Source organism: Phyllostomus discolor, chromosome 10 (assembly GCF_004126475.2).
Source record: "Phyllostomus discolor isolate MPI-MPIP mPhyDis1 chromosome 10, mPhyDis1.pri.v3, whole genome shotgun sequence".
Taxonomy (NCBI): Eukaryota; Metazoa; Chordata; class Mammalia; order Chiroptera; family Phyllostomidae; genus Phyllostomus; species Phyllostomus discolor.
In genome coordinates, this window is record NC_040912.2 from 49,947,639 (window position 1) to 49,972,636 (window position 24,998).

Sequence of the window (24,998 nt, forward strand, 5' to 3'; positions counted from 1 at the left end):
ATAAATGATGTAGTCCTAAACTCCAAAGTTTATGTACATAGGAAGAATGCCCAAAATAACTGGTACAGATAATAAAGTGTGAGAGGAAGGGATATGAATGTAGGTTGGAAATGAAGATTTGATAAAGAAACTGGGTATTATGTTAGACCTTAAAAAACTGATAGGTTTGGGAGCGGTGATGGGAAATAGCTAGAAATGAACAAAATCATGTTTAAGGGATAATGATTCAAAAACAGGAACAAAAGACATTGTTGGTCAACTTCAGAGGAATGTTAAGATGCGCCATAGCAAGGAGTTTCAGACCCTGTTGGCTCACAAAACAGTAAAGATGACCACTTGACTGTCTATAAGGCTTTGTGGTTTTCTAAGCATTTTGAATTTTCCTTTTAAGTATTAAATTATGACATAGACAAAGAAGGTAACCATGATCACCAACTTACAGATGAAGAAATTGAAATTGGAGATGATAAATAACTTTCCCAAGTCTTACAGCTAGTAAATGGCAGAGCTGGGACCATGAGCTAGTTCTTTGAATGATTGTTTCCAGTATATACTATCATTTGCCATGTTCATATGTGTGTGTGTGTGTGTACATTAGTCTGATCCCAAGAGACACAACACAGGAAAACCAAACTCCAGGTGAGACCCTTAGTACCCTTGACCTTGAGCATAAGAACCTCTCCCTTCATGCTCCTACTCTCAACATTCCATGCACAAAATGTGAGCCTGGGTAGCCTGGAGTTTAATATGCTTGTAGAGAAATGGCCTATTCTCTCCTATGTTGCCTAACAAAGTGAAACAGGCTAGAAGAGGTTCTTCTTTTTTCTTTGGAGAACAAAAGACTTCCTTTATGGAGAGAAGCTGGACTAAGTTATTACTTAGTTATTGTATAGTTAAAAAAATATCCATTCTTGCCCTGGCCAGGTGGCTCAGTTGGTTGGCGTGTTGTCCTGATGCACCAGGGTTGTGGGTTCAATCCCCAGTCAGGGTGCATACAGGAATCAACCAGTGAATGCATGAATGACTAAACCAACAAATCCATATTTCTCTCTCTCTCAAATCAATCAACAAATAAAAAAAATCATTGTCATTTTTAACTGTTTTGTTTCATATTGGAATATGAGTTTTAGTCAATATGAGACATTTGTTCATTTATTTACCTACTTCCTTATTCATGTATCCAGATGGAGCAGGCAAGGTACATATTAATCCACTATAAACTACTTGTTTCTGAAATTAAATAGTTGCTTCCTAATTCCTCAGTAAGAATGATCTTTATGTGGCCAACTTTCACTACACTATTTCTCTGAATGATAAATTTACTTTGAAAAAAAATTATTTAGTCCAAAGATTTAACCCTTGGACATTTTTCTCACTTGCACTTTTAAAGAATGTTGTGTGATCTTTTCCTAATGTTTTAAAGAATGAAATAAATTTCATCTTGTTAGGACTGGTAAGCTGTGGGATAAGTATCCCTGTATGGTATACAATTGACCCTTGGACAACATGAAGGTTAAGGGCACCAAATCTGTATATAACTTTTGCTCCTCCAAAACTTAATTACTAATGCCTTACTGTGGACCAGGAGCCTTACCAATAACATAAAGTTGATTAACACATATTTTGTATATGTAGTATGTACTATATTCTTACAATAAGGTAAGCTAGACAAAAGCAAATATTATTAAGAAAATTGTAAGAGAAAATACATTTACAGTATTTATTGAAAAAAATCCACATATTAAGTGGACCCACACAGTTCAAATCTGTGTTGTTCATGGGTCAACTGTAATATTACTCGTGGCACATGGTAGTCTGTTAATTTCCAGTGACAATTTCTCTGTCTCTCTTCTTTTTCACTGTGTATTGTACTTGTCTCTATTCCCTTTTCTCTTTCCACCCCTTTTCTGTCTTGGACTTTTTGGGGTGCCTGGCAGATAAATCCCTCACTTCTGGACCAAAAGACTTTTTGCAATACCTTCTAACAGATGATTCTATTTACTGGAAAAACCTTTCCTAAAAGCTTGTTCTATTTGCCAACCTTCAGAACAAATCATTTACCTATAAAGTCAGATTTGGGGGCAGAATTAAGAAAATTATGTGGGCAATTAAGGCAAAAATCTCTGCTACCTTTGTAAAAAGCTATTAAAGCCTTAACAATGCATATAATCATTTACTTTGTCAAATCAAATTCTACTCAAATATTTGTTTCACATTGCCAGGGCTCCATACATACATTTTTACGCTATTGTTCTAAAGAGGTTTTGATCAGCAAAAAATATACCATTTTCAAGAAACATTAAACCAATTTGAGTAAAATGATCATAAATTTGGTTCCTACCTGATACACATTCAGTGAAGCACTTCAGCAACAGTGGCTAATTTCTGAGATAAAGCAACCAAGTTCTAAGGGCTAGTGTCCATTCACTTAAAGCTATAGACTTTGAATGCATCCATATGTACAAAGATGTCTATATGTAGAATATGTAAGTCAGTTGAGAAATTACCATTCTGTCAGCTTTAATAATTAACTTTCATTAACTTTTACAACAACAAAAAGACTCTAATGTGGTCTTGACCTTTGAGACTATGATCAGCAGAAAGGATGATAACAGCTTCTTCAAGTTCCTCATGAGATTACACCACTCATTGCACTTCTGTGTGTGCAAGTGTATCATTGATTTGTGGAGACCTGCACAGCAGATGTTCATGTGTAAGTAGAAAGAAAATCTCAGCAAGGGTTATCTCTCTGACATTTTACCAACCAGTTTAGATAGGAGTTCAGAGGTGTGTCTTCTTGGCTGGATGACTCCGTGGAACTCTCATGAGCTGCACAAGGATGCTGTCCATGTTAACCCCTGGTGTGATAAAGGGCCTTCTTAGGAAGCTCTCCCAACTCCAGGCAACAAGACTCCAGACTCTAATTCCTGCCCCTCTGCACCGCCTATCACTATTCCCACTAAGAGCAGTAAACCCTTTGTCACTAAAGCCAATAATAATTTGCATCCTCATTTCACTCAATATATTAGCATTTAACATGATGAAGATTCTTGGAAATCTTCTCTTTTAAAATGTCAAAAAATTTTTTATCACACTTCTCTTTATTTTTTACCTCATGCTTATCTACCAACTTTTCCTCTATCCAAACCTGGACTCCTCCTCTCCTCTCCCCTCCCCTCCCCTCCCCTCCCCTCCCCTCCTCCCCTCCCCTCCTCTCCTCTCCTTTCCTCTCCTCTCCTCTCCTCTCTCTAACCTCATGCCCTAAGTAAAAATCCAATGGTTTCTAGCGACTTTCTGGTCTCTAACTCCACCCCTCTACATCCATATATTGACCTGTCTGAATGCCCCATAGCCATCTCAATCTCAATGCATTCAAATTTGAACTCTTAGTCTTTTCCCCCAAATGTGTATCAGCTCTAACTTTTACCATTTCAGTACGGAACTCTTGCTTCTACTCATGTCAGAAGCCTGAGAATCATCCTTGACACTCGCTCTTGCAAATACTCTTCTCACCCAATCACCAATCCATCATCACCAAGTTCTGTTGACTTCAACTCCAAAACATAACACAAAGCCATTGTTTTATCTCTACTCTTGCTTCCCTTGCCCAAGCCACCACCATTTCTCACACTAGCCACCCTGCCACACTTCTTGCTCCCTCTTTTAACCCTTCTAGTCTCTTTACCACCTAATAATAGGAATGATCTTGGCATGCTAGTCCTCTTCATGGAGCCAATGTTAATCCTTTTTTATTTTTTTCTACATTTTTAAATATATTTTATTGATTATGCTATTACAGTTGTCCCATTGTTTTCTACCATTTATTCCCCTCTGCCCTGTACCCTCCCCACCCCCCACCCCCCACCCTTAGTTCATGTCCATGGGTCATATATATAAGTTCTTTGGTTTCTCTATCTCCCATACTAATCTTAACCTCCCCATGTCTATTTCGTACCTACCATTTATGCTTTTTATTCCCTGTAACTTTTCCCCCATTCTCACTCTTTCCCCTCCCCACTGATAACCCTCCATGTGATCTCTGTTTCTGTGATTCTGTTCTTGTTCTAGTTGTTTGCTTAGTTTGTTTTTGTTTTTAGGTTCAGTTGTTGATAGTTGTGAGTTTGTTGTCATTTTACTATTCATAGTTTCGATCTTCTTTTTCTTAGATAAGTCCCTTTATCATTTCATATAATAAGGGCTTAGTGATGATGAACTCCTTTAACTTGATCTTATCTGGGAAGCACTTTATCTGCCCTTCCTTTCTAAATGATAGCTTTGCTGGACAGAGTAATCTTGGATGTAGGCCCTTGCCTTTCATGACTTGGAATACTTCTTTACAACCCCTTCTTGCCTGCAAGGTTTCTTTTGAGAAATAAACTGATAGTCTTAATGGGAACTCCTTTGTAGGTAACCTTTTCTCTTGCTGCTTTTAAGATTTTCTTTTTACCTTTAATTTTGGGTAATGTAATTATGGTGTGCCTTGGTGTGTGCTTCTTTGGGTCCAACTTGTGTGGGACTCTCTGAGCTTCCTGGACTTCCTGGAAGTCTATTTTCTTTGCCAGATGGGGGAAGTTCTCCTTCATTATTTTTTCAAATACATTTTCAATATCTTCCTCTTCCTCTTTTCCTTCTGGTACCCCTATGATTCAGATGTTGGAATATTTAAAGTTGTCCCAGAGGTTCCCAAGCCTCTCCTCACTTTTTTGAATTCTTTCTTCATTCTGTTCTGGTTGAATGTTTATTTGTTTCTTCTACTCCAAACCATTGATTTGAGTCCCAGTATCTTCCCCTTCACTGTTGGTTCCCTGAATATTTTCCTTTATTTCACTTTTTACAGCCTTCACTTTTTCTTCTATTTTGTGACCATACTCAATCATTTCTGTGACTGAAAAGTGAGTATCTTGATTACCAGTGTTTTTAACTCTGCAAATGATAGGTTGGCTATCTCTTCACCACTTAGTTGCCTTTTTTTCTGGAGCTTTGATATGTTCTTTTATGTAGGCCTTTTTTTTTTGTCTCGTCACACCTGTTACACAGTAAGAGGTGGAGCTTTAGGTATTCAGCAGGGTGAATGCCTAAGGCTTCCCACATTGCTGCGTTGTGACGCTGTATGTGGGGGAGGGATCCAAGAGGGAACAATGTGGCTTGCTCAGCTCTTGGCTGGCTTTCAGTCACTTCTGCTGCTACCCACAAGCAACTGGGCCTTTTGGTGCTGATTCCCGGGTGGGTGGTTTTGTGTACATTCTAGTACCCTGTGGATCTCTCCAACAAAGTCTCCTGTGAGCTGGGAGTTCCTCCCACTGCCTCAATTGCCTCAGGTGTTTTCAGTCAGAAGACTTGAGGCTTTATTTCCCCTGGGTTGTGTGGTCTGTCTCACTCCCCAGTTGTTCCTCCCAGTTTATCCACAAGCGAATGTGGGACCACTCACTTCATTAGCCGCCACCTGATCCTCCAGCCATCGCCTTGCTGTGAGTCCTCTCTGCTTGGATGCCTGTTTCCACCCCTCCTACCAGTCTGGATGAATATTTCTTCTTTAACTCCTTGGTTGTCAGACTTCCATACAGTTTGATTTTCTGGCAGTTCTGTTAATTTTTTGTTTTTAAATTTGTTGTTGTCTTTCTTTCAGCTGTACCAGGAGGCAAAGTGTATGTACCTATGCCTCCATTTTGGCCAGAAGTCCCCAGTGTTAATCCTCATGATATTGAATATAAGGCCTGCAAAGTCTTGCATGATATCTCCTTGCCCAACTCTCCAACCTCATCTGACCCCTCTTTCACCATTGTTTTCTCCATTCTAGCCACTGTGCTTCTTTAGAGACCTCTGCATTTGCCAGCTCCTTTCAGGCACTGTTTTTTTTACAGAAATTCTCACCTCTTTCCTCTATGTCTGGCTATTACTTAGTTTCAATGTCACTTATTCAGAGTGAGCTCCTTTGATGCCCTAATCTAAAGTAGCTCCTCTTGTGGTATTCCCTCAAAGTATCTTTTACTTTTCTAACATAGTATCATAATTTCAAAATAAACTATTATTTTTGCAACTACTTATTTAATGGTTGGCTCCCTTATTAGAAGGAAGCTCCATATAAGCAGGGAGTTTGACTGTCTTCTTTAATACTGTATTCCAAGTACCTTGAATGAATCTATCACAGAACTAGTCAAATGACAGTTAAGTGAATGAATGATATTTGATATAACACAATTCCAAAAGAATTTGGACAAGGCACTGATTTGTTCTAAATTAATCTAACCTGTGTTATTAAATTTGGCTAAAACTTACCAACTGTTTAATTGAATTACCTGTGGTATCATTTAGAGTATATAATACTACTTTTAATTGTTTTAACAAATGTCCAGCATATATTCAGAAGTCCTGTGCATTGATCACATTGTGTTCTTAGATTTGGTTGTTGAAAGAACTGGAAAATAATGCATATGAGATAGAATCTCAGAAACACTGATCATATTAAAAATGATTTATTTTAGAACAAATAGGAGAGTTTTGCAAGGTTAATAGCATACAAGTTGAACAAAGACAAATAAAAAACATTCCTATATATGAACAATAACCAAATAGAAAATGTAACAGAAAGAAAGATCCCATTGACAATAGCAAAAAAAAAAAAAAGCTCCATTGTTAAGTAGGAATAAATCTTATTTGAAGACATACTAGAACTTTATGGAGAAAATTGCAAAACATAAGTAAGGAATGAGAAGAAAAACATACAGCCATACATCTTCATGGATGTGGGGGTTCAATATCATAAAGCCATTTCTCTCAAATTAATCTAATATATTAAATGTTATTGCGGACTTCTGGCAAGATGGAGGAATAGGTGGATGCACCGTATCTCCTCGTACAACCAAGATTAGAAAAACAATAATTTACAACAATAATTTACTATCAGAATAACACCCAGATCCGGCAGAGGATTTATCTGAATGGAAGTTGGGCAGCCAAGAAGTTGAAGTAGACGTGTTCATCCGGACTGGTAGGAGAAGACGAACCGGGCGGGCGCGGGGCTGGCTTGGGTCGGCGGCACGCGGAGGTCGGGGGAAGGTTTGGTGCGAAATCGGCGCAAAAACCATCCGGGGGCGCAAGAAGGCAGCGGTGATCCCTGAGTATGCAAGCTGCGGCTGGCAGACCCAGAGGGGTGGCGATTGTGGACCAGGGCAGAACTTGCGGCCCAGAGGCCTAGACAAGGGTCTGAGTCCAGGAGAACGGAACTACCGCCATTGTTTTCTCCTGTCCCGCTCCCACCCCACCCCCACATATAACGTCACAATCTAGCGACTGGGGTGCCCAGCCCCAGTGAACACCTAAGGCTCCGCCCCCCCACCGTAACAAGAGCACCAGACCAAAAAAAAAAAAAAAAAAAAGGATAGACAGGGGGAAAAAAAGAATGTTTTCAACAAAGCAGATCAGTCCCCCAGGACTCATCCTTTTGAGCGACCAAGAATTAGCCAATCTATCAGATGCGCAGTTCAAAACACTGGTGATCACAAAGCTCATGGAACTGGTTGATTTTGGATGCAATTTAGATGAAAGGATGCAGGTTACCATAAAAGAGATGCAGGAAGATACGCGGAGGAGAGCCAATAGTGAAAGGAAGGAATATGAGTCTCAAAACAATACAGTGGACCAGAAGGAAGATAGAATCAACCAAGCAGGAAAGCATGATGAAATAAGAATTCAAAAAATTGAGGAAAAGATTAAGAGCATCCAAGACACCTTTAAACGTTCCAATATCCGATTTATAGGGGTACCAGAATCGGAAGGGGAAAAGCAACAGATTGAGCACGTATTTGAACAAATAATAAAGGAGAACTTCCCCAAACTGGCAAAGGGAACAGTCTTCCAAGAAATCCAAGGAGCGCAGAGAGCCCCAAAGAAGTTGGACCCAAGAAGAAACACACCAAGGCACATCATAATTACATTAGCCAAGGTAAAAACGAAGGAGAGAATCCTAGAAGCAGCAAGAGATAAGGGGACAGAAACCTACAAAGGAGTTCCCGTCAGACTGTCAGCTGATTTCTCCAAAGAGACCTTACAGGCAAGAAGGGGCTGGAAAGAAATATTCCAAGTCATGAAAGACAAGGACCTGCATCCCAGATTGCTCTATCCAGCAAAGCTCTCATTTAGAATGGAAGGGCAGATAAAGTGCTTCTCAGATAAGGTCAAGTTAAAGGAGTTCATCATCACCAAGCCCTTATTTTATGAAATGCTAAAGGGACTTATCTAAGAAAAGAAGATAAAGAAAAGACATGTATAGTAAAAGGACAGCAAACACAAATATTAACAACCACACCTAAAGCAAAACCAATAGAAACTAAGTAAACAATTAGAACAGGAACAGAACCACAGAAATGGAGGGCACATGGAGGGTTATCAGCAGGGGGGGTGGGAGGAGGAGAGAGGGGGAAAAGGTATAGAGAATAAGTAGCATAGAATGTAGGTTGAAAATAGATAGGGGGAGGGCAAGAATAGTACGGGAAATGTAGAAACTAAAGAACTCACAAGTATGACACATGGACATGAACTAAAGGGGGGAAATGTGGGTGGGAGGGGGGTACAGGGTGGAGGGGAGAGAAGGGGGGAAATGGGACAACTGTAATAGCATAATCAATAAATATATTTAAAAAATGTTATTGCAATACAAATCTAAAAGTGGGGAGACTTACTCTGTCAGATATGAAGACTTATTACAAAGCTTAGTAATTATAACAGTGCTCTATGTGTGCTACAGGGGACAAATATACCAATGGAGCAGAAAAGAAGGGTGCAGAAACATATTTAAACTTGGTATATGATTGAAGTTACATTACAGTACAGAAAGAATGAACTAACTATTCAATAAGTGGTACTGAGGCAACCAGCTATACACAAGGAACAAATAAAATTTAGATCCCAAATTCACACCACACACACACACAAAATTTTTCAAGTTGCTTTGAGATCTAAATGTGAAAAGCAAACTTTTAAAACTTTTAGAAGAAAAAAGATACCACTATAACCTGAAACAACAGTATTTCTTATATAAGTAACAAAATGTACATTTCATAGTTTATAGTTTAAATAATCTTGTCCACACTGTGCAAGATAATGTGCCCCAAATAAGTCTTTTTTTTAAAAAAAACTTTATTATTTATTTATTTTTTATCCTCACCCAAGAACATAAATCTTGATTTTAGAGAGAGGAGAAGCGAGGGAAAGAAACGTCAGTGTGAGAGAGAAACATTGATTTTTTGTCTCTCGTATGCGACCCAACTGGGACTGAACCTGAAACCTAGGACTGTGCTCTGACGAAGAATCAAACCCACAAACTTTTGGTTTACAGGATGACTCTCCAACCAACTGAACCACACTGACCAGGAACCAATTAAGTCTTTAAAAGGTTAATGTCCAGCATATATAAAGAACTACAAATCAATAAAACAGGCAAAAAGTCAATATGACTTGTTAATTTACAGAAAGCTTGAAGTGCCAATTAACATATAAAAGATATTCAATTTCACTCCTAATGAGGGAAAAATAGGTTAAAACCACAATGGGATGCATTTCAGACCTGTCATAAGAGGGGTGGAACTAGATTTGGTGCTGTCCAAAGCTTATGCAATTTGTGACGCTCACTTTAAGAAAAAGAATACAAAATTATAAGTACAAAATTAACTATAGGGCTTTTGAATGGGCCCAAACAAATGAAGAGGCCTGAAATTAAGCTTCATTTGTTTCATGGTAAATCTCTTCTGCATGAAATGCCTGAAAATGTCAAGGGTCATGAAGGACTCGGAGCAATAGGAGCTCTTTACTGTTGTGTGAATTGGGACAATTACTTCAGAGAGCCTTTGGCACTGTATTGTCAAGTTGAAGATACACACTTCTAAGACTTGGTGGTTCCACTCTTAAGTGTATATCCTTAAGAAATGTTGACATGTTAAAAAATGTTTGAAGCGCCAATATTTGTAACAGTGGGTAAAAAAGGAAATACCCTAAATTCCACTTACAAGACAATGGATTAGGGAATTAATGGTTTGTTCAAAAAATGGAATTTCACACAATGATGAAAAAATAATGTATTAGAGCTGCACATAGCAACATGAACTCATCTGACAAGAACTCATCTGAACATGACAAGGATAAATGGAATACAAAAGTTGTGAAAGAACAAATACAATATGGTTCTATTTATATAAAGTTCAAAAACATGCCAAAATGCTCATGATGCCCTGTCACTGACCAATCAGAGGAAACCATGACCCTGAGAAAGCACACCTGGAGAAACTCTCCCCAGAGATCTCCCCTAAGATTCCCACCTGCAAGAGAGATAAAAGCCTCAAGAGAAAGTATCCAGCTCTCTCTCTCTCTGGGCAGCAGCCTGCACCATTTCCCTCTTCTTCCCTTACTTCTTTCTTCACAAGAATGTGTTTCATAAACTCCAAGGCACCAGTCCACAACATTTTTGGCACCAGGGACAGGTTTCATGGAAGACAATTTTTCCATGGATGGGGTGGGGGACAGGGGGTTGAGGGGCAGAGACAGACAGTAGGTGGAGCTCAGGGCCCCTTGTCTCCTGCTGTGTGGCCCAGTTCCTAACAGGCCACTGACCTGTATAGAGTACAGGTTAGGTCTGTAGCTGCGGGCTAGGGACCCTTGTTATTAAGGCCATGGGCAGCGGTTAGTTTGTCCCCGGCTAATCCCTGAACTGGTGCCCAAAGTCCCCTTTTCTCTGACTTCCCAGTGAGCTAAGGCAGCTCAGCCTAGGCTCTCCTGTTTCTTTTCCTATGCTAAGCCCTTCCTTGTTTCACCATCCCCAGCTTTAATAAATGAATTCTCATAGTCAAAACAAAAACAGAATGCTTATGATTCATGGACATGTAGCAAATGTGTAAGAACAAGCTATGGTTGTAACAGTCTGCAATCCCACCAAAGTGCACTAGGGTTCCCTTTTCTCCACAACCTCTCCAACACTTGTTGTTTGTTGCTTTGTTTATGATGGCCATTCTGACCGGTGTGAAGTGGTATCTCATTGTGGTTTTAATTTGCATCTCTCTGATACTGATAGAGATACTGAGCATCTTTTTGTGTGTCTCTGGACCCTTTGTATGAGCCTTTCTTGGAGAAGTGTCTGTTCAAGTCCTTTGCCCATTTTTTAATGCGTTGCTTGTCTTCTTAGAGTGGAGTCATGTGAGTTCTTTATATATTTTGGAGATTAAACCCTTGGAAAACAGTATGGAATTTTCTCAGAAAACTAAAAATGGATCTGCCTTTTGACCCAGCAATTCCACTGCCAGGATTATATCCTAAGAACCATGAAGCACAACCAAAAGAATCTATGCACCCCAATGTTCATAGCAGCACAATTTGCAATAGCCAAGTGTTGGAAGCAACTTAGGTGCTCATCAGTAAATGAATGGATGAAAAAACTATGGTACATTTACACAATGGAATTCTATGCAGCAGAAAGAAAGAAGGAGCTCCTATCCTTTGTGACAGCATGGGAGGGAACTGGAAAGCATTATGCTGAACAAAATAAGCCAGGTGTTGAAAGAGAAATACCATATGATCTCACCTTTAACAGGAACCTAATCAAAACAAAACAAACAAACAAAATATAACCAAAGACACTGAAATAGAGAACAGGCTGACAGTGACCACAGGGGAGAGGGAAGGGAATTTTGGAGGAAAAGGGGAAGGGTTTGCAGGAACAGTATAAAGGACACATGGATAAAAACAAGGTGGGGGTGGAAATGGGAGAGAGGTGGGGAGGGCTGGGATGGTGGGTTGAGATGGGAGTAAAAGGCAGAAAATTGTACTTGAACAACAATTAAAATAAAAAAAAAAAGAACAAGAAATGGAATGACAAGCAAGAAGTTCAGGCTAGTGGTTACCTCTGTGGAGAAAGAAAATTTACTGGGGAGGACTATGAAGAAGGCTTTAACTGTAGGTGTAATATTTTATTTCTTTTTCTTACTGTAAATTCATCCCTCTCTCCCTCCCTCCCTTCCTCTCTTTCTTTCTTTCTTTCTTTCTTTCTTTTCTTCTTTCTTTCTATTGAAGATATGTATTAGTTTTCTAGGGCTGCCATAACAAAGTACCACAAACTAGGTGCCTTAAAACAACAGAAATTTACTTTCCCACAGATCTGGAGGCCAGAAATCCAAAATTAAGATGCCACACGTCTCTATTCCCTATGAGACACTGTGTAGAATCTTTCTTTGCCTCCTCCTAGTTTCTGGTGGTGGCTGTCAATCCTTGGCATTTCTTGTCTTGCAGCTGCATGACTCTACTCTCTGCCTCTGTCATCATGTGATATTCTCACTGTGTCTGTATTCACCTTTTATTATAAAGACACTAATCATTTTGAATTAAGGGCCCATTCTACTTCAGTATGACCTCATTTTAACTAACTGCATCTGCAATGACCCTATTTCCAAATAAGGTCAGTCCAAAATACTGGCAGTTAGGACTTTAACATATCTTTTTCACGGGGAGGGTAATTAGAGCCACAAGAAGCATGCAGTAAAATATACAGTTCTTAAATGTATATTTGAATGAGTTTTGACAAATGCACATACCAACTAGTATTAGTTTTCTGTAAAAATTTGATCTGGTAACAACTTACCACAAATGGTAGCTTAAAACAATATAAATTTATTATCTTATACTTCTGTAGATCAGAAGCTTCACATGGGTCCCACTGGGCTAAAATCAAGGTATTGATAGGACTGTGTTCCTTTCTAGAGTCTCTAGAGGAAAGTCTATTTCCTTGCCTTTTTCATCTTCTATAGACCACTCACATTCCTTGGCTCATACCTTTTTCTCCATCTTCAAAGCCAGCAATGTTATGTCTCTCTGCCCTTTCTTCTGTTGTCAAACTCTCTCTGACTATAGCTGGGAAAGTTTCTCTGCTTTTAAGGGCTCATATAATCTCCCCATCTCAAGGTCATTAATCTTAATAACATCTGCCAAGCCCTTCTGCCATAGAACATAACATATTCCCAGGTTTGGAGCAATAGGGCGTGGATATCTTTGGGGGCCATTATTCAGCCTGCTGCACCATGTAACACCCGCCTCATCAAACTATAGAATATTTCCAGCACCCCAGAAAATTCTTTCATGCTTCTGGACAGTCAGTCCCAGCCAACCTCCATAAGCAACTTCTGTTCTGAGTTCTATCATTTTCCATTAATTTGGCCAGTTTTAGAACAACATGTATGTTGAATGACAGTATGCTCTGTTTTGGGCATCTTCTGTCTCATCACATAATATTTTTAAATGCCAAAAGGTGTATGTATTTAGTACTATTACACCAGAACATGTACAGAATGTTGACGCAATTATACAAATATATTAATTCTCCAAAATGGGATATTTCAACAGATCTTCTTGGTTAATGAAATATAAAACATAATAATACTTGCAAGTATACAACTGACATAAAAACCTAAATAATTGTTTTTCAAGAAACAATGTATAAAATGGCATTTGACCACAAATACTGAGTGTTTGAATCACATTAACAAAATGAAAAAATTAAACAGTGGGTAATCATACATAAAAATTGAATGTAATGAAACATACTGGGTTTATTACTTAAATAGCAATAAGCCATAATAAAAAACTTCCACAAACTGCCAAATGTATTCACAAACCTTATTTCAGTAATAGAAATATCCACAATAAAGAAATGCAGGGTCAGTGCAGCTTCTTAACAATGTAACCTGGGAATTAAGTGTCCTGCATTTTGCTCAGCATTAAATTATTGAGATGAAGGCAAGAAAAATATCTACCAATAGGAGAACAAGATGCCTACTACTAAGGAAATCACATAATTATCAAATGGGAAATAAAGGGGATGATAGGGTGAAAGGTTAATAAAAGCAATAGCCTAAGAGGTCTGATGGACTTCAAAGAGCTACAGGAAAATGCAAGAATCTGTGTGAACCTGAAAACTAATGAGTGTCCATGGTGAAGGAGTTCATGTGAAAGTTTGTGGAATCTGTTGTTTGAGGGAATTAACATCAAATTTGTGTTTAGTTGCAACCTGTTTTAGGTGGGCAGAGCCAGAAGTCAGAAAAATATGCTGTAAGTTATGCCCACTTGTTCCCTTTCACTCTGTCTCCTGATGGCATAGGAGATTTGAAACTCACGGCTTCTTCTCTTCTGCCTTCCAAACCCCATGTGCCTTTTCCCCCCATGAACTTTAACTCATAACTATAAATAGAAAAACTCTGGGCTATAGTTTTCCACCTTGTGCAAGGTGACAACACAAGTTCATGTTGTGGAGCAATTTGGACATGAACTTTCATTTTCATGCCATGGGCTTTCTCTTTGTAATCTTGTTCCATTACCAACCAAGATCAAGAATGATCAGCAGAGGTAAAATTGTGAACATAATCAGACCAGACTGTTTTCTTCCAAGAACTCCCACTAATTACTAATTTCTGTGAGAAACACAGATATGATATGCACTACAAACAATATGAAAGATACGTTTCAATCACAATGGCTGAAGGGGATAATATATGTCGAGTCAGTAAATTCTAGCATCTGTAACAAGGGACCAGAAAAAAAACTTCAGCAATACACGTCTCATGTCATGATCACATACTGGAAACACAGTAAAAAATATCAATCAACTTTTCATGTAAAAATTATATTATTACACATGAAAAAATACCCAACTTATTACCCGTCTCAAAAAGATATTGCAGTGGAAATGAGACTAATATATAACTGTATAATTATTTAAGCAGAGTATATGTAGCGTAGGAAGTAAGGGACATAAGAGCATATTTATTAAATATTCACATCAGGAACATGAACTAGAAGTAGACTGGGATTTTTATTAATAATAAGTCATTTACAAAGGCAAGTCCATATTCATAATAATTATAAGATTACTGTCCTGCTCTGAGTTTTTACGTAGAAAATAAGAGAAACTCTGCAGATTCTGGCACATTGTTTCCATTCATAAGGTTTGTCTCCAGTGTGTTTGCTCACACTTAAAATGTCTTAAGAATGAACGTGCTCTCCTATAGTTCTTACCTTCAGTTTTTTCTATGTGTGCCATCATATGTACTTGCAGGCTGTGGATTGCATGAATGATTTCCACAAGTTTTACATTCATAAGGTTTGCCCCAGGATGTTTCTCACATGTTCTCAAAGATGGGAGTGAGAACTGAAGGCCTTCCCATACTCTTTGTATTCTAGGGCTTCTCTCATCTGTATTCTTGCATGTACTCAAAGGGAGGCATGACAAGAGAAGGCTTTCCCACAATCCTTATTCATGGGGTTTTCCTTCACTGTGCCTTCTCATGTGTCATTGCAGTAATGAAAAATAACTGAAATCTTTCCCTACACTCCTCATTCTAGTGTCCTTCCCAGTGTGCATTCTTGCATGTACTTTAAGGTAGGCATGATACCTAAAGGTTTTCCCACACTCCTTATATTCACAGTGTTTCTGCCCAGTGTGTGTTCTCAAATGCTCTTGCAGGTTGTGGAAATCCTGAGTCTTTCCTATCCTCCTTACATTTTTAGTGTTTCTCCTCACTGTGTGTTCTCACGTGATATTTAAAAAAGCTTAGCTGACTGAAGATTTTCCCACACTCCTTACATACATAGGGTTTCTCCCCACTGTGCATTCTAACATGTACTTGAAGCTTGCGGTGAAAACCGAAGACTTTCCCACATTCCTTACACACATAGCAGTTCTCTCCACAGTGGATTCTCACATGTTTTCCCAGATATGAAGAATATCTGAAGACTTTACACAGCTTCCATTCATAGGATTTCTCTCCACTGTGCATCCTTATGTGTTCTTGAAGGAAGAGCAGCAGAAAGATTTTCTTACGCTCAAATTTATTTTTTTTACTGTGCAAGTTGTTCATGCATCTCTTAGATTCACCTCCAGTCTCCTGACATTGATAAGGTTTCTCCACAAAGTCTGTTTCCTCAATAGTCCTTAGGCCCAAGACACAACTGCAGATTTGCCAACATTCCTCACAAGGGTAGGGTATGTATCCAGTTTGAGATCTTTCCTGATGCAGAAGAAAAGAATGTTCCAGGGACTTTTCCACACATAGTGCATTCACTGGGTTGAATTCCAGTCAAATATCTCTCATGCACAGAAAGATTTGTAATTGGATTCAGGGTGTGATCACATGGATAAGCTTCATTAGTTTCATGCTTCTACAAGGCATCTCCTATGTTAGGTGCTCATCTCCATTATTATTATACAACTGGTTTTCACCAAAAACTGACCAAAAATAATTTCTTGTAAATCTTACTGTTTTCTCTTCAATGAGTATTTTATTGTTCAAAATATTCCCCTGAGAACAAGACTGGTTTTAACTTGAGTGCAATAATCTAGAAACTGTTCCTCCTGATGGTTTCTGCTGTATTCTTGCTGGTAGACAGAGAGGCCCTAGATGAAGTCTTTCTCCTGGATCCAAGCTAGCAATGGGAGATAAAATGGCACCTGGCTGCTCCTGCACAAAACACACTGAAGATAGGTTTCTTCCAGTCTCCAGCATCACATCTTTATAGAGCTTCCTCTGGGAACAATTCAGCAAAGTACACTCTTTCCAGTGAAGTTCACAGCCACATCTGCAAAGACTACTGGATTCATCTCCACACTGCTCAAGAAACAATGCCCCATGGCTCTTGGCCAGGGCAAGTGAGAGCAATGGTGATGGAACACCTGGGGTTGCATACAGAACACCCACTGGAGCACTGCTGTGGAACCTGTGTATAGTTTTTGGGTTCATCTATATTATGTGTGTCAGTTGCCTATTTTTAATCATTGAATAGTATTCCATTTGTATGAATAAGCAAAAATTGGTTTATATGGATCTTGTTGATGAATAGTTGAGTTTCTTCCAGTCTGGGACAATTATAAACTTTCTTGTACAGGTCCTTTTTAGACACATGTTTTAATTTCTATCGAGTGAAAACCTAGAAGAACTCTGGGTCAAGGGATAGAAATATGTTTAGCTTTATATGAAATTGCTAAATTGTTTTCCAAATGTGGTTTTTACCAATTTAAATTCCCAGCATCCATGTATGGGAATTCCAATTACTCTCCATTTTTTTTCAACATTTGGTATTATTGATGTTTTTTGGTTCTAGACATCAGGTAGGCATTTGTTTTATTTCTTTAAAAAAGTATTTTCTCAGCCATGGCTGGTGTAGCTCAGTGGATTGAGCACGGGCTGCAAACCAAAGTGTCGCAGGTTCAATTCCCAGTCAGGTACATGCCTGGGTTGCAGGCCATGACCCCCAGCAACCACACATTGATGTTTCTCTCTCTCTCTCTTTCTCCCTCCCTTCCCTCTCTAAAAATATATAAATAAAATCTTTAAAAAAAGTATTTTCTCCCCTCCAACAACATGGTAATATTCCTCAAAAGATTGATAAACTATGGTGGTATAAGTTAGGAAACCATTTTTAATACTATTGAATGATTATGACTTAGAAGCACTTTGTAAAAATTAGTAGCATTGGGACCTTAATATAATAAATTTATTGATTTATACATATGTCTTATGAAACAAATGTTTTTCTCTCTTCAAAATTTAACCTTGTAATTGACATGATGCCTTGAAATAAATATTCTTGGTTTTGCAACTTGGTTCCACTTCCTGAATATAGGCTGTGTTTTATTTATCTTTCAATTCCTAGTGTGTGGCACAGTGCTGGGAATAGAACCAATGCTTAATAAAATGGTTGAGTGAGTAAACAAACAAATAAGCATATCTATTTAAAGCACAAAGATAAAATATTAGAATTATTTATCTTTCTTTTAATAGAAAACCACAGTTTATAAATTAGTGCTGAAATCTTAATTTGACCCCAGTTATAAATGTGGGTTGAGATAAAACCTCTTTTACCACACATCCCAGGGTTCCAATGTGGGGAAATAAAAGCCTCAAATCCTCTGACTGAAAAAATCTGTGGAGGTTGAGGCAGTAGGAGAAACTCCCAGCCTTACAGGAGAGTTCATTGGAGAGGCTCACAGGGTCCTTGACTGTACACAAAAACACCCATCTGGGAATTACCACCAGAAGGGCCCAATTTGCTTATGGGTAGCAGGGGAATAAATGGGAGAGAACGATGGGACAACTGTAATAGCATAATCAATAAAACATATTTAAAAACAGCCAATTTTATTTTATTCCTCATTTATGATGGAAGAAATCTGTTGAATTTAAGAAGGAAATTAGCATTTTTGGAAAAGAAAATCAGGGACTTTTGATGTCCATAGTCTCCTGAAACACCACATTTTACATCTACAAGCTTGTTTCAGTTGTGATATCATGACTCATAACACTTTTGAGATAGATGGGTGTCTTTGTATCTAGTGGCTTAGTATTACCCTATTCTGCAGCTCTGATAGGCATGGCCTCCTGGCTGTACTGAATTCTACTAGAAGTAAGAATGTCTGGTTAAAATTTTCATGAGTCAAATTCAATTTAAATGTAACAGAGTGCCTATATGGATACCAAGATCTGTGGTTAGAAATCAGGACCCTGTTTAAAGCTCTGCAAAAATTGTGTGTGTGTGTGCACGTGCACACAAGTGTGAAATTTTCAGGTAAGGTGGGTCATAATTTTCATCAGATTTTAAAAACCAAGAAGTATGAAAAATCACAGAGTAGTCATATTCAAATATTGTGGCTACATTGATTTGTGTGTTATGTCAATTTCTGTATAACAATTAGTGGACTCATTTAAATAATTAACTTGATTTTTCTTTTTCTGAGTTGACCTTTCAAGTGTTTGGCAGAAAAGATCAAAACAAATTTCCTGGCACAATGCAGGTGCACCCCCAAACAGCATTGACAAAATGGGCAGAAATTACATTAGGAGGCAAATGTCTTGTCATGGAGAGAAAAAAAACTTTACCTCCCTTAGATTTACTATTATATCTAGACTTCAAATCACACTGATTTTTCTAATAGAATCCAGGCTGCCTTCTCAAAGGCTCAGTCTGTCCATACAGAATAGGTAGGCATGAAATAGTCAGGGGGCGGTTAAGAATAGTATAGGAAATGGAAAAGCCAAAGAACTTATATGTACAACCCATGGACATGAACTCTGGGGACAGAGAATTCTGGAGGGTAAGGGGGGCAGTTCAGGGATGAGGGAGATAAAGGGGAAAGAAAAATTGGGACAACTGTAATAGCATAATCAATAAAGTATACTTGAAAAACAGAATATTATTTTCTGTTTCCTTGAAGAGTTAGGAAATGAGGCAGTTACTCTTTTGCACTTCATAAAGACTGACCTCAAAAGGATTCCAATCTATTAAAGAAAATAATTCCCAGTTTAATAAGAGTTTCTATTAATTCCTCTTAGTGTCAAGATGAAACCAGACACCAGGTGGAAACTCAAATTTTAGAATGAAGAGAAAAGAGTAAAACTAACCAGTAATCACCATTCAGAAGCAAATTAAACTTTCGGATGTCTTTTATTTTAGTCAAACTTAAGACAATTTAGAAAAGAGTACAAAAGGAAAAGAAGAAACAATACTAGAGAATGTAATCCAAGAGAAACTCTTAGATCAGAGTGACCTAGTGCAGCCACCGTCACCCTCAGATGCATTTGGGGGTGAGGCATAGTTGAGGAAGGGTGTGGGTGGTGATGCTGAAACATTTACAGGAAGTACACTTTGTACAAACTTGAAAACAGTCACCTGGGGCTCATGACTCTTATTCCAAGCATAAATTACATTTTCATTATTGCTTATGTTTTTTTTAGATTTGTTTATTATATGCAGCCATGTGACAAAACTTCTTGTAGCAATATTGGAATAGAGAATTGCATTTTATATTTAAACATAATGTTACAACCTTTGGTCCTCATCATTCCTGGCCTCCTTCCAATTGCTAGTCTTCATTTCAGAGGTGGGACTCCCAGTAAAATCATGGGTGTGGAGAGTACATTGGGGTAGCATGGCCAGACTGATCCTTTGAAACTTCCTTTCCCTTTACTGCCAATATTATTTAACATTTTGGAACTGAGTCAACTCCATCTTGCAGGGAGTTTAAAGAGCTGACTGGATTCTGCACTAGCCTCATCATGGTAGAATTTTCTAGTAAACAGTAAAGGTTTCTAACACAGATGTTGTCCACAAAACTTCTAACATTTGGATAACAATAAGATGGAATTAATCCATTTTTATATTTCTGGCAAATCAAAGGGCCTCTTTTGGCCATTTGCCTAGTTCTTGATACAACATGTTACACTTTTCACTTTCTTCCTGAAATTCTGTTGTCTATAATTTTGACTACTCTTGATTCTCTGTTTTTTTATTCAGTCTCCATATTGTTCTTTGTGCCACCACTTCTGTCCCCAAGGGTCAGTTTTGTTCTCTGCTTTTCTAACTCTAAATTCACTCTTCGAAAGAACTTTTTTCTCTCTGTGGTCATGATTCCAAAATCAGCATCTCTATTGTTCCCCTTCATTCAAATGCAGATCTTGTACTTCTAACCACCCACACGAATGCTCCCTTTACTCTACCTTGTGGGTCCTCAAATAGAATGTCTAAACTTTCATGTAGCTACTTAAAACTATAGTATAGGAACGTTATTCATGTGTCAGTCTTGCAAGATGAAAAAGTTTAGAAATATTCATTCTAATGAGAGTGTGGAGAATCAGGGCCCCTTGTGTTCTGTGAGTACAGGTGTTTACTAGTACACGCTATTTATTTTGCAGTATTTAAAAGACATTTGTTAGGGGGGTTGTGGAGGTGGAGGGATCCAGCAAAAAAGAAAAAGGACTCATGGACACCGACAACAGGGTGGTGACTTCAGGAGGATGGGTGGGTGGCAGTGGAAGAGGGTATAAGGGGGATAAATGGACATGGCAAAAAATATAATAAAAATAATGAAAAAATAAAAGAAAAAATTTATTAAAATTTAACAAGACATATTATTTGGCCTAACTTTTCTACTTCTCTAAGAATTTATCTTAGAGATACATATTCACAAATATATTTAAAAATTGCATATAAGAATTTGCATTGCAGCAGTGTTTTTTAAAATTCTTTTTTCTTTTTAAATTACAGTTGATATACAATGTTATATTCATTTCAGGTGTACAACCCTGTGATTAGACATTTATATAACTTATGAAGTGATCACTCCAATAAACCTAGTACCCATTTAACAGCATACATAGTTATTACAATATTATTGACTATATTCCCTATGATGTACTTTACATGCCTGTAACTATTTTGTAACTACTAATTTGTACTTTTGATACCTTCATAGAGTAGGTCTTGCTTCAGTGAGGTTTTGGTGTCTGCCAAGTTTGCCCCTTGACTGTGTTGCTCATAGAGGTGGTAGGGTTGTAATCCAGCATGGACTGAAGCTGTCCACAGAGTACACTGGTTTTGGGGCCTCCTAGGAGGTACAAGATCAGCCATCACCTGTGTCCTGCACAGGGCCACTCAACATGAGCTACAGAGTGATCTGCAGATGGCTGCCACTTGTGCTGGGCTGGAGGTACCTGGGAGAGGCTGGCTGCCACTAATGCCAGGCCTGTGGCCACTTAGCATGAAGTATGAGGTACACAGAGACCAGATGCTGCTTGTTTGAGAGATTTCAGAAAAGTCCTCAGCATGACTCAAGAGAGGCTATTTGTAAGGAAAAGTCACTGAAAACAGCTTGGGTGGGCCTGGAAGTTGGGTAGGGCAGGGTTTCTGGGAATCATCAGGACAGGGCAAATGGTGGGAGCCAGGCTGATGGAGACTCAGATATGGTGAGTTTGCCAGCTCTGTGTGGGAAGGGCTCAGCAAAAGAACAATGGCCATTGTTCTCACTTCTGTGTGGAAGAAAGTCTACCCTTCAGCCCTGTCCTGATGCCAGACAATTCAGTTCCTCCTTGTATGTCCCTGCTGTCTTTCAAGGTGCTGCTGCAGTGCTGAAGCTCAGAGAGAGTGAGTCTAGTAAGTCCATGTGTGGGCCCTTTAAGAGGAACACCTGGGACTCCAGAAGCCCTCCATCTCACTCAGTCACATCTTGGCTGGGTTTTATAGGCAGAAATTTTGAGGTCTTCTCTTCCTGTAACTGGAACACTGTGCTGGGGTTTCTGATGTGAGGCTAGGACCCCCCCACTCCTCAGGGGACACCTCTGCAGCCAAGAAATCACTCCCAATTTCTAACCAGCACACATGAGTGTGGGACCAGCTTGTTCGGAGTCTCTTCCCCTCCCACCAGTCTCAGTGTGGCCTCTTATTTATATCCTTAGTTATAGGGCTTCTGTTCAGCTAGATTTTAGATGGTTGTGAATGATGGGCATTCTATAATTTGGATGTGATTGTGGGAGGTGCCAAGTACCACGTTTAAACTACTCAAGCATCTTGACTGGACCCCCGTAACAATGTTTTGTACAGCATTTTTCCTGTCACTCTTGTGTACCCTTGTTCATAGCATATGCAGCTACCAAGTTAATTTTCCAAACAATAACAGTGACAATATCCTACAAAAGCAACTCCATTATTTAATCCCATTAATCCCACCAATCAGGAACAGACTTGTCAAATATAATATACCCATACAATGACTATATTATATATAGCCTTTTAAAAAGAATAAGGCACATCTGAAAAGCTTTAACTTAAAAATATACTATTAAAGGCAATATAAATAACAGTTGGTACAGTATGATCATATCTGTGAAAAAGAAACTTTCAAGAAAGAATACACAAGAAGGAGTTAATAGTCACTAAGTTTTGAAAGTAGAATTGGAAAGAGGAGGGAGAATATTTTCCTTTTCATATTATATTGGCTGATTTTTGAAAATACTAACAGTTTTATTAATAACATTAAAAATGACTTTTTTCTTTCTTACAAATTCATCTTGTTAACTTTGTCCACATCATCATTCCTCTATCAACCTGATTTAAAGGCTTGGAACCAGTTTGTTTCTCTTTTTTTAAATCCTCACCCTAAGATATGTTTTTATTGATTTTTAAAGGGAGAGGAAGGGGGAGAGAGAAACATTGATTAGTTGCCTCTTGCATGTGCACTGAATGGAGATCAAACTCCCAATCTAGGTATGTGCCCTGACCAGGGATTGATAAAACCCACAGCCTATTGGTGTATAGGACAACCCTCCAACCAATTGAGATACCTGGCCAGGGCTCATCTTTCATTTCTAGCACATAGTATGATCTCAATAAATACTGCTTCCCATCTTCTTTCTAGACATTTTCCCTGTCACTCTTGTGTACCCTTGTTCATAGTATATGCAGCTACCAAGTTAATTTTCCAAAAAAAAAAATATACTACTTTCATCATTAAGCCCCTTTGTTAATTTCTTTTTATATTATAACTCAACCCTGGAATCACAGACTGGACAAGTAGACAGCATCATTACTGCTGGTGAGCCATAGAGGCTTTGGATAATTTCTTCTGGAAGGAAGAGACGTTGCTATGTATGTCACCCTGGGTCCATAGTAGTAAAGCTGGGGGCTCCTCCTGGAGCAAAGTTTCCCATAGTCAAACCTCTTAACTTCCCATCCTGAGATCTTCCTGTAAATTCTCATTGATCTAATTTGAGTATAAATCAATGGGTAAATAGATAAAGCCCCAAGTTTTCTACTTGGTACTCAAAATCTTGCATCAAGATCTTGCTCTGTCATATCTATTTTTTCTACTTTTCCTTCATCAAGTCAATTCAATTCTATACTGTGTTTCACATGTTCACATTCTATTATCACTTCTTTTAGCACAAAAGTTTCATATGCTTATTGTAAAAAAAAGTATTACATTTTATGGAGCTATACAAAGTAAAAAGGAAAGTCTCTCTTACTACCCCAATTTTACTTGTCAAAAAACAAAGCTGATCAAGAGCTAGTTAAAATAGAATTTGGGGTTTTGTCAATAGATTTAGGTAAGAACAGAAAATATAATAATAATTTACCTTTTGTGCCTGTTTTAAAAACATTGGCCTTTGAAGATTTTTAAAGGGTTTGCGGGTAACAAAGCAAAAATTCTATTTTTCTTCTGGGTGTACTCATAGGATGGACAGACACTGCTATTCCAGTTGGTGAAAACAGAGGAACCAGAAGTGAATAGTAGCTAAAATGAGCAGAGCATAGGAGGTTTCCAGAACCAACCAAAGCTTGGATAAAAGGAGGTACCATCTGGTACAACCAGGTATTTAAGACCTCAGGTTCTCTTTTCTTTCCACATGACCAACCCCCAGGCTCTCCCCATTCCAGTGTGCATGGCTGAATGGTGGGCTTCTCTTACTTCACTTGACATAAGTCATTTTACAGGAACCACTCTGCCTCCTGAGCCCCAGGCACAATAATTTCTAGGAGCACTCAACTGTCCCCTCAGAGCCTCACTGTTAATCTCCCCAAAAATCTCCATAGGCCCTCTGAAGTAAGTGCAATTCTTATACTTTGCTTATTAGATTGCATTGGCAAGTGATTTGTGTACACATTAAAAGTATATTATTGTATAGTATATAGAAATGTCAATTAGAGTTGATTATGTGATGCTGTGGCCATTTCTAGAAAAAAAATATAACATCAAGCATTTGATTACAAATATAACCCTGCTATTGCAGCATTGTTCCTATGAGAAAGTCAGATTCAATCCACAATCTTTTGATTTATTATACCTTTTTGAGTAAGGTAACCCATTGTAAGTTTAAGAACTGCTTGTACTAGTATTACCACTTGTAATCATTGGATGTTTGTTGAATTCATTATAAGGAGATTGAGTTGGTTAGTACTGCCAACTTGGATACCATGTAATCAAAATTTTAGGAACACAGTGGAGAGAACACACAAGTCATGGGTAGTTGGGTATGAAAGGAAAAATATGACTCTCTTGAAAAAAGGAGTTTTCTTAACGCAATTCACTAATGTTAATTAATAATTGACTTTTAGGTATTTGCACTTAGTGTTGCATTATTTTTTTTAAAAAAAATAGCAAAGAGGATTCTCATTGGATTTTCTGTAAAGTTCCAGTAACATTA